Below are 12,917 nucleotides of genomic sequence, written 5' to 3' on the forward strand. Positions count from 1 at the left end.
TTTGATATTAATAAAGGGATAACTTCTTCTTTAGTAACTTAAGAATTTTGGGATGAACCAATAATATCTTTACTTATTCATTGAAATAAGATTAAAATCGAATAGTTTCAAGTTTGTGCCGGTTTCCAAAAGAAAGATATGAACTATTGGTGATATTTTGGTGGTAATAATGATCTCTTTATGAACATGTATGCCAAACGTATTATGCTATAACGAGTTAATATCTGTCCACTAGTGGGATGAATTGTCAAAATTTGATAGTTTGTTTTTGGATTCCCAGAAACAAGAACGACACTCAAAACATATTTTGTGCACTTCGCAAGACAAAAAGATTATTATTTCGCTTTCAGAGTACATAGTTCGAACTTCTGTCAGTTATGCGAAATCGACAAATCTCTATCAAAGAGGATTTGGATATTACTTTATATTAATTATATCTTTTTAAAAAAGCGTGGTTTACGGAATAGGAAGAAAGTACCACTTTTGAAAATATTGATTGTGTTCACATTGGGAGAATACTGTATGAATTGCATTTGTTCCCTTCATATTAGACAACAAGGATTTTAATAATAACCTAACAACTGTCAATACCAAAGCAACTTAAGCAGCCGTGGAAGAAGTTTCTATCTTTTCTCGACACATGCACTTTCGTCATATTCGAGACAGAATTCAGTTTTCTATAACCAGATGCGGATAACACATACTGATGATAATTTAAAAAAAAACAACATTGAAACGGTTATCGACATACTATTGTGTCTTTAAGATTTGTTTGATATTGCAAGTTAGTATTCTGCTCTCACATTCTGTAGAAAGTACTCAGTTTATGCAATTGTAGTGAGTAACATTCCTACTAATTTTGAACAAAACCAGTTGAGTAGTTTCCGATAAGGAGTTGCCTCCACAGAGTATAAAGGCCGGACGCACGGACCGTTACATCTATGTCATTTTACGCGTTTCGGCGGGGGTCTATAATTAAACATTTGATTTCAAAATAACACATCGATGGCTCATTTTTAAACGTTATTATTCCTCTATTTACATCACAAGGCAAAAATACAGACATGGAATGATAATTTGTAACTTTAATACCAAATATTGCGCGTTTTGATACATATCGCAGGACAAGTAATGAAATAAATGACGCTTTATCTGCGCAATGTGCATTTCATTAAAATATAGCATTCTGAGTAAATAAGTAATAAAATACTTCTTTTAATGATGCATTAAAAACTACTAGCTTTCTTATTCAGAAATGAAAATGTTGTAGCTATAGCTACATGTCTTGCGATTATTATGTTGGCTGCTGGTTGCAAATTAGCGTGTAATAACGGAACGAATAATAAAGCAAATGCTAATTTCACTATTTATTTTGTATAGTATAACGAGTGAAGCATTTAAACGAATAACTTCAAAAGGCTTGACAGTTTACTCGGTCTTCCGTTTTTATCATTGATTAGGGCAATAGTGTCGCTCATATAAGATTTCGTGTTTTCCTCTGTTGGATATTCAAGTTTCAGACTTCAAGGGTTGTAACCTTAAACAAGTCCGATATGGTTTAATTTGTTGGCAATCAACAATTTCATTATTTTTGTTTCTGTATTTTGACGACATCACTATTGATCAATATAATAGAACAATAGTAAAATGCGAGTGGTAAAACAGTGAAGAAAATAAAATTATGGTTAACAATTAGCATTAGCTATAATGCTAGTCAACAGCGTTTAATGTAGAACTGGTCTTGAAAAAGTGCTCTTTCCATGGTTCCCGGTAACGTAATGTTGTATCGCGTAGCTCATAGGAAAAAAACAACCAGATCGCGGGGGAACGGGGTAGATACGGAAATACTGTTACATCAATTTCCTTTCATATTGTATTCATAATATGAAAGAGTTATCAAGAGAACCAAGACACATACAACAAAGAAACTAAAATAACAATGTAACACGTACAAAGAAACACGATTATAAGAGCAATTCGGACTCCTCTAAAAGATATCGAATATGAAAACTGTAGCATTTTGATACATACAGGAACGTGCACTAAATATCCCGTTGCTACGTCAAGGTGTGGTAAAATAAACAACATTGTTGACAGACACAACGTTGTCCTAATATTGCATATTAAAACGTGGTTGATATAAAAACAGTTCAAATAACGTAAATACTTTCTTTATATCTTTTTGACGTCGTATTTAAATAGATGTATTTGAAATGCAGAAAAATATATGCATGTCATGAAAGTAATGGCTCAAAATATTTTAAAGGTTTACAAATCTGGATTAGTTTTAATTCGATACATCAAATATTAGTTGATCTACATGTATGAGGATTACTCCATGTAGACACTTAAACCTTTGAAGATAAGGAGATTTGCCGATGTAAATAGCAAAATATTGTACTAGACTTAAAATCTTTGACGGGATATTAGACATCTGATAAGTTTGTTTTGTTTATAGCTTTGAAAAATTTATAAATTTATACATAATTAGAAAGTATTGAAAATAAAGAGATCATGTTAAAATTTTATCTCACATCAGTTTTTATGCCTCGGTATTAATGTTTGGTGATATTTTAGATGCACAAAATTAATTACTGTGAAAGTACTCCAATTTGTGGATACCAATTTTCGTGGATTAGGGAAGAAACACAAGTTCGTAGATTCTTGAATTCGTGGTTTTGTTGTTTTCAGTATACACTTCAACGAAATCTTCTTTTCGTTGGAACCAAATTTCGTGTTTTGGTCTACCCACGAAAACCACGAAAATTAGTACCTCACAAACAATAGTACTTTCACAGTCGGTATGTTCTAAAACAATAGTACTAATAAAGTTATAATAATTAAATGGAATTATTATTCCAACTGCTATTCAATACTAAACTTTATCACACAGGCCAATGATTTTCTAAGAAGTGTGATGCTATGCAAAACTTTATCATTATTTAATTGTGAACAATCTGTCCCTAGTTACGGTATGATAAAACAACATTTCAGGATTAAAGAAGGGATACATTCATAGAAATATAGAAAAGTACATTCTATATGCATTCAATTATGACCAATAATGCAACACATTTTAAGACGAGGGTATTTGAACTAAATCACGACATTCCAAACCCCATACAGAAATTCTAAGCTTGAAATCTGCGGAATATCACAGGTTCTAGTCTTTGTGAGGGGTGTAATGTTGCATTGCTATGTTCGTCAGTCAATTTGACATAAATTCAGATCCAAAGTAAGATTTTTCATTGACATCCGCGATGCTTTCAGAATATACAAAATTTCAAACAGACCGACATTTTAACAAATAAATGTAGAGAACATAATGTATAAGTACTGTTTTTTTTTTAAATTCTTCCTGATAAAAAAAATCCATGCTCCTGATGAAAACATCACCAGTCTAAAAATATAGTCCATATATGAAGACTTTAATTGATTTATGAGTTATTACACCAAGATAAATTGTCCCTATCATGATCATATCGGTTGATCCATATATTACTTTCCTTGCGCGTATATTTGTGTGTCGAAAAATTCCTAAAGATTAAATACATTCAGCTTTAACTACGTCAGGATATTTTGTAAGAAATTTGGCATAAAAAACAGGAGGAAAATCACACACAAAAAAAAAACTCGACAGCAGATGATCTGTCAGGAATAGATTATTTGAGCATACTACTGTCGGTATATAAAGCCGCCCAAGAGGTTGTTTCCTCTTGAACAATATTGGATAAGCTACTTATGCTACAAAATGGCTCAATTTGTATTAACCATTGAAGTCAATTAGTAACATTCAGGTACTTTGTATAATTGTTCTTTCCTCAGTCTTCAGCGCCTGGGTCGATTTCACAAAAAGTAGTAAGCGTGAAGTTGATCGTAAGTAATGACGTCACAATTTAGGTTGTAACGTCATTACTTACGATCAACTTTACTCCTACGATTTTTTGTAAAATCGACGCCTGGTGTATAGGTACATATCTTTCTTTTCAGTATATAACCATGGCTGAACGCATGTACTTACAGGTCCCTATGCTGCTAGGGTACAATAACGCAGAATCTACTATCATATTTTCTGCCAATTTTATATTTTACATAGTAAAACAGATTCCCCGACTTTTAGTCGTGTTTGCAGTCACCTGTGATGTACCAAAATATCAAAAGTATCAAAATACACGCAAATTATATACTTTTGATCACCATTTTTTTTTTGTATTCAATTTGATTTCAAATTTTCAGATTGTCTTCTTCGGACTATACTATACCATTTGAGTCATTTAGCTTCCTTAATGATTGATTTAATTAGGGAGTATTCCGACAAAAAGGAAAGGAGCAAAATATTCAAAAAGACCACATTCTTAAAAGGATCTACAACTAATGAAATTGCAGGAATGAAACTATATAATTTCCAGATTTTGTCATGATGATAAAAGAATTTGCAATTACACCTACTATATAAACATTACGAAATTAGTCAAAGGTACTGAATAATGTTGTCGAAAGCTTTGTCTTTGGGAAAACTTGGGAAATGTCTAATATAGACAAACGCTGGAGAAAACAAAACAACAACAAAAATGCAACTTAGCAGTTCTAACATCAGTGGGAAGTTTTGCTAACCTTCTATGTTAACGTAATCATTCTCAGGCTTGTGTCAAACACGATTCGATTGAACAGTGTACCGAAAAAAAGTGGTTCAAAATCTGAATTAAACGTTTGAAATATAATAAACACAAAAATGAATACAACCTATATTTGTTTTATTTTATAGAATACAGTTTTATATTTGAGTTCTGTTTTATTGATGTGCCTCATACCTGATACTTGCTGCAATGAAACTACATTCTGAAACACATATTTGATGTTTTTTGATGAAGTAACATGTACTGTTTATTTGATCCCCTATAACCCATTCTCTGCTCTGACATTTATTGGAACACCGCCCGCACCATGTCAAACGCTCAAGACCACTCGGTCAACTAGATTATATACAAATTTAGCTTGTGCAGGCAGGATAACTCCTCCTCGTAAGTTTTACTCAGAGTTGTAACTTATAGCACGACGTATTGTAGTACATGGCAGGAGAAAATACACAAAATCCACTCTAAAACCTTATACATAGCTACATTTTACTGGTTTCACAACTCATATTATAATGTGATATTCATTCGTTCGTCAAAATAATACACAATAGTAACATTGAGAGTAACGCGATGTAGTACGATTCACAGTGATGTTTTAAGGTCAGAGATATGGTTAAGTTAGTATAAATACCGCTAAAATATTGATTAAATTGAATCTAACTGAAGTAGTCGGTATTAGATGAATGGACAGTATCTGGATCAGTACAAGTACATTTTGCTGCATCTAGCGTTTAATAGATTTGAATTAAAACGTAAAAACTCTTTAGAGGAAATCAAAACACAAATACACAAAATAAACACATATTCTAGTTAAATGATATTGAGAGTGGTAGAGCAAAGCTATAAAATACATTTAAGTACTTTCAGTATATTTTTTTGTTAAAACACAATAAGTCAGCATTAGACAATGCTATTTTTTGTGAATGCAGAGATACGGATTTCCCTGGTAAGCTTTGAAACTTTTTTTTTATGTAGGCGATTACTAAAAGTCACATGTACGTAAAATTTTGATATGTATGTATAAATTGGTTTTTAAACCAACAGCCTCAAAATGCATTTCGATCATTGCAAATGGTTACTAAGTTGCCAAAAAAGATATGATAGACAAAAAAGCAAAAACGATATGATATACAACTGTATCAAAAAGATCTTGACAACTTTAACAAGTTCATGTAAGTTTGATTGCAAAAGCCTCTGATGTGGAAATCCATGCATTGACGGATATGTTTTCGCAAAATGTAAAACGAATTTGATTCTAAAAACTTGAAAAGGGAAATGTAATGATAAAACATACAAATATACTAGGTTTTTTTTTTACTTTACAACGTATAGTGTATTGCTTATAATGTTAGAAATGTTGGAACTAGCTGTGGGTACTTAAATCCTTGTTTAATGTAGCTATATCGCAGATACTATTTGAGAACACGTATTTACTCAATCAAATCAAAGCTTGATACAGAAATTATTTTCAGTTTTTGAATACATGTCAGTGCTTAATTTGCTGTCTACAAACCTTAACTCTCACAACTCCCATTGAAATCATGTACGGATTTGGAACAGTGGCTTTTTTCTGTAAGGTAACGTGGGTATTTTTTATACTTTCATCTTTTTTGCGTTAAAATGTTATGATGCTATATATCTTTTTGTATAGTAGAATGTGTGTATAAGTCTACATCCAACATGAACAAACCATTTGTTGATTGATTAACTGTGAATCGACAACCTAAGACCTTTTGGTGATCTCCGTAAGTATTTACTACTTTTGTAAAGGTTATACGTTGATGCATTTGTTGTGTTTCACTATATCTCTTCCTTTTGCTATTGTAGATATCGCATGCATAGTAAAAGATAATAACAATGTTACCGACTTGATAAACTCCAGGCAATAGACAAACTTCCATATACTAAACGGAAATATCAAAGAAGAACCGGAAATTTGGAAGCAGCCGGATTGTCCAGGTATTTCAGGCCGGGAACGTTTGACAAATCAAATAGATACTGTTTTCGGGTATTCTGACCCGCTGAGCTTAGCTTCAACTGCCACTTCGATATATTGATAAATTGTACACCGCGAGTGCGATGGTCGGGTATGAGTTATAACTTTTAATAAAAAATGCCCCATGGAAAAGTCATGTTATTTGGTGGCTACCGAGTTTTTGAAAAAGAAATATTCGCGCTCTTTCCTAAATACAAGCTTTTAATTCAGATTAATGCAAAGAAAGTTAATCGATTAAAATCATAAATCAAACGAAGGAAAAACTTGACATACAACAATATTATGTGCTGTTTTGAATAGGAATGGAAATATCAGCTAGTGTTTCGCTAATGTTGTCAGGACAATATTGCATTCTGCAGCTACAAATATACACATAGATTAAGGATTTAATATATGCTGCGATGTAAATTTAAAACAATTGTATTTGAGTTTCAATGACGTATATAAACACATAAATCAAAAGTCAGCTGAAGCAAATTTAATTTTGACATTTGTGTTAATTCAATTGTAGATTAAAATTAAATTAGAATATATTGGTGTTGAAATGTCAGAACTTTTCATTAAATATTTATCTATTTAGCCATTGAAAATGTATCGGTTTTGCATGTGTAAACAGGGCATTTTTTTTTCTGTCTTATAAAATAACGAAAAAAAATATAAAAGTGATTACTGGACTTTTTTTCTGATCAAGTTATGACAGAGATTGACCTTTGTACTCTGCTCGCCTTATGAATTGCAGTTTGGCAATATACAAGCATAAATGGAAGACCACGTCCCGAAAGAGTAATCAAGGGAACCAAGGTTATAGCGGTAATAAAAAAAAATGTAATCCAGGGACGACAACGACCAGACATGGAAAACAGACATACACAACAAAGTACATAAAGTAACTAAAATCATACATACAAAGTAACAAAAGCAAATGAGCAACTCGGACTCCACTAAAAACTGGCATAGACCAGGTGCATCGGTAGGGTAAGCGTCCTCTGCTTTTCTAGAATTACCCTCCGAGTTGCCCATAAAAAGTCAAGTCCGGAGTAGACAAACGAGGAAAAGAAAACTATGACCCGTTGAATAAATCAGTTTTTATGGTGCAGAATGTATACTAAATATTTCAAAAACGAAGTGTATTATCACTCAATATCAATGAGACAATCTTTAAGATATTGTTAGACAAAATGAAAAATAACACAAGTCAGTTAGTATTTCGAAATAAAAATAAAAATAAAATAAATTTATTTCCTACAGAAGTGGCATATAGTTTTGTTTGTCTTTTTTACCAAATAAAGCTTCCAAAATATATTTTGACTTCACTCTTTTGATAACACCAAATAATGTCATAGTCACGGCGATGTATACATCAAACACCTTTATACTTTACAAGTGTTGTCATATGCTAAAAAAATCAAACGCGCCAAATCACTTCAATAAAAGAAATAAAAACGAAAAAGAAATAATGTAAAATGCATAATGTAAAGGTTTTTGTAAAGCACAGCTATCCCAAGATGTAGAATTGCCTGTTGTTGTTAAAGGCACCGAAGATTCAATTGCCGTTGTCGTTTCATTTGAAGCAAACGTCAACGCTACAATAAAAATAATCATCATCAAACAAATAAGAATATTAATGAGTGAATAAATAAAACGAAAATTGATGAGATTGAGTTTTATTATTGTTTTTATCTTTCGTTTGTTATTTGACTTTATAAGAATTACAGTGCATTTTGGTCATTTTTTTTTACAAACTTTATTTTTCAGTTTGACTATCTGATGATTTATTGATTATTCACACAGGTGGTTTTTTTTAATACATTTCAACACATTTTTAAACATTAATATTGGTGTTTTAAAGAACAATGAGCTATCAAATAAAACTTACAGACGTAGAGTACTATGAGATATGTCAGTATTAATAGAGTGGTGGTCAATTGCATCTAAAAAATTCAAAATTTTAAATTTCAATAAAGGCAAGTTTTGTTTGAATCAAATATTCATGATACTGTTGTCGATAGTACATACATAAGTTTTTGTGTTCACATGTTTTTTTTTTCAGGTTGATAGATTTACACGATTGTTTACATGCAAACAGAACCATTATTTCTTAACAGCATTTTCTTTTTCGTACACATGTTTATAGCATATTTCATTTTAACGTTTCTTGAAATTTGTTATATGTGATCTTTTGTGATCGATCTCAGAGCACAGTATATAGATAGAGATTGCAATACAATGAAATATTACTTTGATTAATTAATATAGCTTACCATTACTCTTCGACAGATTAACAATAATACTTTCCAGGATATTCACACACAATATGTATATGCTTAGTTCACAGCTTACTTTTGATAAAGTATTAAAGGACTCTGCCTTTTTATAATGCTGCCAGGGACACATGGGTTTATCATTGATGCAAATGTTGGTGATCTCTTGCCAATATTTTATCTAGCTCAATGATTAATCGTATAAGATGAACCTTGCTGGAGACATATTTCACATATAGTATTATATTATCAAAATTGAAGTAGGAAGACATATATTATGTGTTAGATGATCTATGATTTATTGTTTTATTGTTGTTTTAGTTTGATTAGCTATCAACTCTAGCAGTCAACATGGTGGAGATGGAATTCAATATAACGTGTGTCTAGGATGAATCATTCCTTACAGTATCAATTTATTTATAACTACAAATTTGTCTCAGTGATGGTAGATATAAGTCATAATAGACTTTTTAGACCAGTGCAATAAGACGTGCACCCTTTCTCTTACAATGGCCTGAATGATGTCACTACTGGCAATATTCTTCATTACAAGTGTCGGTACTAACAGAATCTCACTATTAAAAAAAGAAAAGAAAAGGAAAGAAAAGAAAGTATTTCTTACTTCGTTAATTTAACTTTTGCACCTTGAATCAACCTCCAACCTAAAAGCGAAATCTTATAATCTCAATATTAATGACTGACTTCCTTAAATCGCAAATCGAAGACTTCTGAGTGCCTATGCGACAGTTGTGCATTCAAATATAATCCTGGTCACGTTATTAAAGTTTATTAACTCACAATAAAAACAATGATCTTCGGAATATCTTTACTAAGTATCGAATATTGCGAGGCAAGACCAATCTAATGGAATTTCTGTTCTAAAATTTAAATGTTGTTTCAGACAATAAAGCGCCAAATAATATCGGGTTTCATCGTGGCAAAATGACATTGTCTACGTTATTCGTTTATGAATAGTGGTATACACTTATTTTTCTCCTTTTTGAAGATGGAATCATTTTCCAAACCGCAAGGCCGTGTTATCATTGTAAGAATTTCGTTATATTGTATACTGTCCATTAAAAAAAGTTTCATTGGAGGCTTTGTTAAGTTTATCCTTAAAAGAAACCTGTTCGATTCTCATATAACAACTGGTAGCTGTGGCAACTGTATCTTTTAAGTTATTGTGACAGTTTGTTTTTCTGAATATTAATATTAAGTATATATCTGCTTTACGTACCGAAACATTTGAGTTAATCCCCTGTTTTTCTTTGGTGTTCGTGCGACCTGGCTCTGTGTGCAATTTATTTTGTCTTGTTTTCTTGTTATTCCAAGTCAGTTTATATGAACTTGAACTCGTTTTGCCAATGTATTTATCCCCTTTATTCCCCGCATTTTCAATTTGCATTCCAGTATTTTTGATAAACTTGTTACATATTAGTTTTTAAATGTTTATATGGGAGAGAAAGTATTCTGTAAGAATATAGAGTGTGCTAGAATAATTAGTGTTCTCTATCTTGAAAAGGAAATGACATTGTGCTACATTGAGTGTCGTTCTGTCACTGGAAAATACATTATAGAATTCAATGTATTGAATAATCAACATTCGTACTTTGTAAAAACACATCATAAAGCATACAACACTCTCGAATGATTCCTATGTTGTCAACTTCTTAAAGCCTGTTATAAATGATATAACTTTATCACAAAAAAAATCATACCTCGAATGCCAAGTGCATTATTTTGTTTTAGATTAAACATTGATTGTTAAGAAAAGTTATTGACAAAACCAAGTTCCAAGTCTAGTCTAAACTCACACTACCAAAGTGGGCATAATAGGAATCATGTGAAATTATATACTGTTTCTTCCCAAACAGTCAAGAAGTTCCCCTTTGCGTATCGCTAGCAAAGTCTACATCTTATTTAACAAAGACTCTTTGGAAACTATATCGTTGAGAGTAAAAACCCGTTAATACTAGTACATCTATTGGCATATTTCCGGTGTTTAACGTGTTGTAGATGCTAATAAAACACATTATTTTGTACAAAAGTAGAAACTATGGGCTAGTTCGTATAGATTTCAGATAGTTTGTAGAAGAACTAATCAAATACCTTGTTTTATAATTTCCAGATTTGGTCATTTGATTTGTTTCCTAGGTCACAATCCAAAACAACTTCAAATTACAATAAATATTGTTAAAACTTAAACGATGAGGATATTATTTTTTTTTAATTGGAACCATATACAATCCTCTTTTATAATGCGTATTTTTTTAAGTTTTCCTTGTCCCTATCGCATATCGATGGGGATATATCCATTTAGGGAAACTTGAAAAGTAATAATTTTGTGGCAACATCCCTTCGGCTCCTGCGAATGGAGTGTTCATATCACAACTCATACGTTATGCCAGAGCTTGCCAAAACTACGCAGACTTTTTGTATCGCGCTACGAATAACTCTAACGAATAGGCTTCTGGAACATGGTTATGTTGCTACAAGATTGAAGTCATCACTACAGAAGTTTTATGGTCGTCATCATGAACTCGTCGATCGTTATGGTGTATCCATCAGCACCATGAAAACTGATTTATGCAACGGGTCATAGTTTTCCTTTCCTCGTTTGTCTACCCCGGACTTTTTATGAGCAACTCGGCGGGTGTTTCTAGAAAAGCAGAGGACACTTACCCTTCACCTGGTCCATGCTCCTAGTTTTTAGTGGAGTCCGAGGTGCTCATTTACTTTTGTTACTTTGCATGTATGATTTTGGTTGCTTTATGTTCTTTGTTGTGTGTGTCTGTTTTTCATGTCTGATCTTTGTCCCTGGAATGCATTCTTTTGATTGCCTCTATAACCTTGGTTCCCTTGATTACACTTTTTTTAAAACATGGTTCAATAAAAAAAGGCCACTCTGGATAGACAACGTTATAGATGGACAAATACGAAACAACAAACTACAAAAACAAAAACAAAACAGAACAAAACAAAACAAAAACGAACATGTAAGGAACTTGATAAACTTGCATATCTATTAGATACAATAATAGGATAGATTGTATCTTGGTAGGAGAAAAATGTGGTTACGAATATTTATTTTTATTTCATTGCCTTTTTTCTGAATGGTTAGACATACAATTCAAAATGAAATAGCTACTGAATATCCTCATAACTATTTCTTTACATATTTACCTTTGTACGTAGTGAATAACTATGATGTATGAACATGTCATGTGCATATATACCATGCATGTACTAATCGGTTGGGAACATCATTTATTGATTAGTGCGTTACAATGCTTAAACATATAAAACACAATTAAAGTTGCTTCTCAAATGTGAAGTTATATCTAGATTGAACAGTTTGGTCCTTCAATAATAAATTATGACGGTAATAATCTTACCTCCACTGAACAAAACAAAATCAAATGTAAATATCATAAAGCGATTTGTTATGAATGCATTTTTTTAATGACATCGGAATACAGATAAAATGTATCATGATACTACGAAATATATAATTATCTCTTGTCTCCCTGAACAAATAGAACATTAATGAACATGAAAAAAGAATTACTAAAAAAGTAGTAATTTATATAATAATTACATTAATTTCAATCTACCTCAAAAGTGGAAATGTCAAAAAAAAAAAAATAATAATAATAATAATAAAATAGAATAAAAAATGAAAAGAAAAATGTATAATATTCAGTCGTTCTGTAGTCATTAGGATACAGTTAGGATTTGAGCAATGGGTAATCGGAACGGGGCCACTCAGTAAAGCGTAAATGGGAAATCAACCAAGAACTTTACGAATGATGTTGTAACATGAAAGCCAATGATGTATCGTTTTGCACGTGTAGTACAGATATGTAAGTCATTAGGAAAAGGATCTAAGGTATTTATTTCACTTAAACTGATTTTATTTCATAACTCTGACACAACGTATGAATTGTGAAATAAAAACCCTGTACGCAGGTGCTGAAGGGATATTGCATACGATGAAAGGAAAGTTGACAATATGGGATGGAA

General features: G+C 31.8%; 1 long non-coding RNA gene across 1 annotated transcript; it reads right to left on the bottom strand.

The window, feature by feature from the left end:
- Positions 1 to 7,311: 7,311 nt before the first annotated feature.
- Positions 7,312 to 9,119, bottom strand: LOC148607695 (uncharacterized). Its single transcript, XR_015915257.1, has 3 exons — positions 8,895 to 9,119; positions 8,510 to 8,564; positions 7,312 to 8,216 (listed from the first exon to the last, which is right to left on the bottom strand). It is a non-coding gene; the product is annotated as an uncharacterized LOC148607695 (long non-coding RNA).
- Positions 9,120 to 12,917: the final 3,798 nt, after the last annotated feature.

Source organism: Perna viridis, chromosome 9 (assembly GCF_037379345.1).
Source record: "Perna viridis isolate PV_CMFRI_1.1 ecotype Kerala chromosome 9, ASM3737934v1, whole genome shotgun sequence".
NCBI classification, from domain to species: Eukaryota; Metazoa; Mollusca; class Bivalvia; order Mytilida; family Mytilidae; genus Perna; species Perna viridis.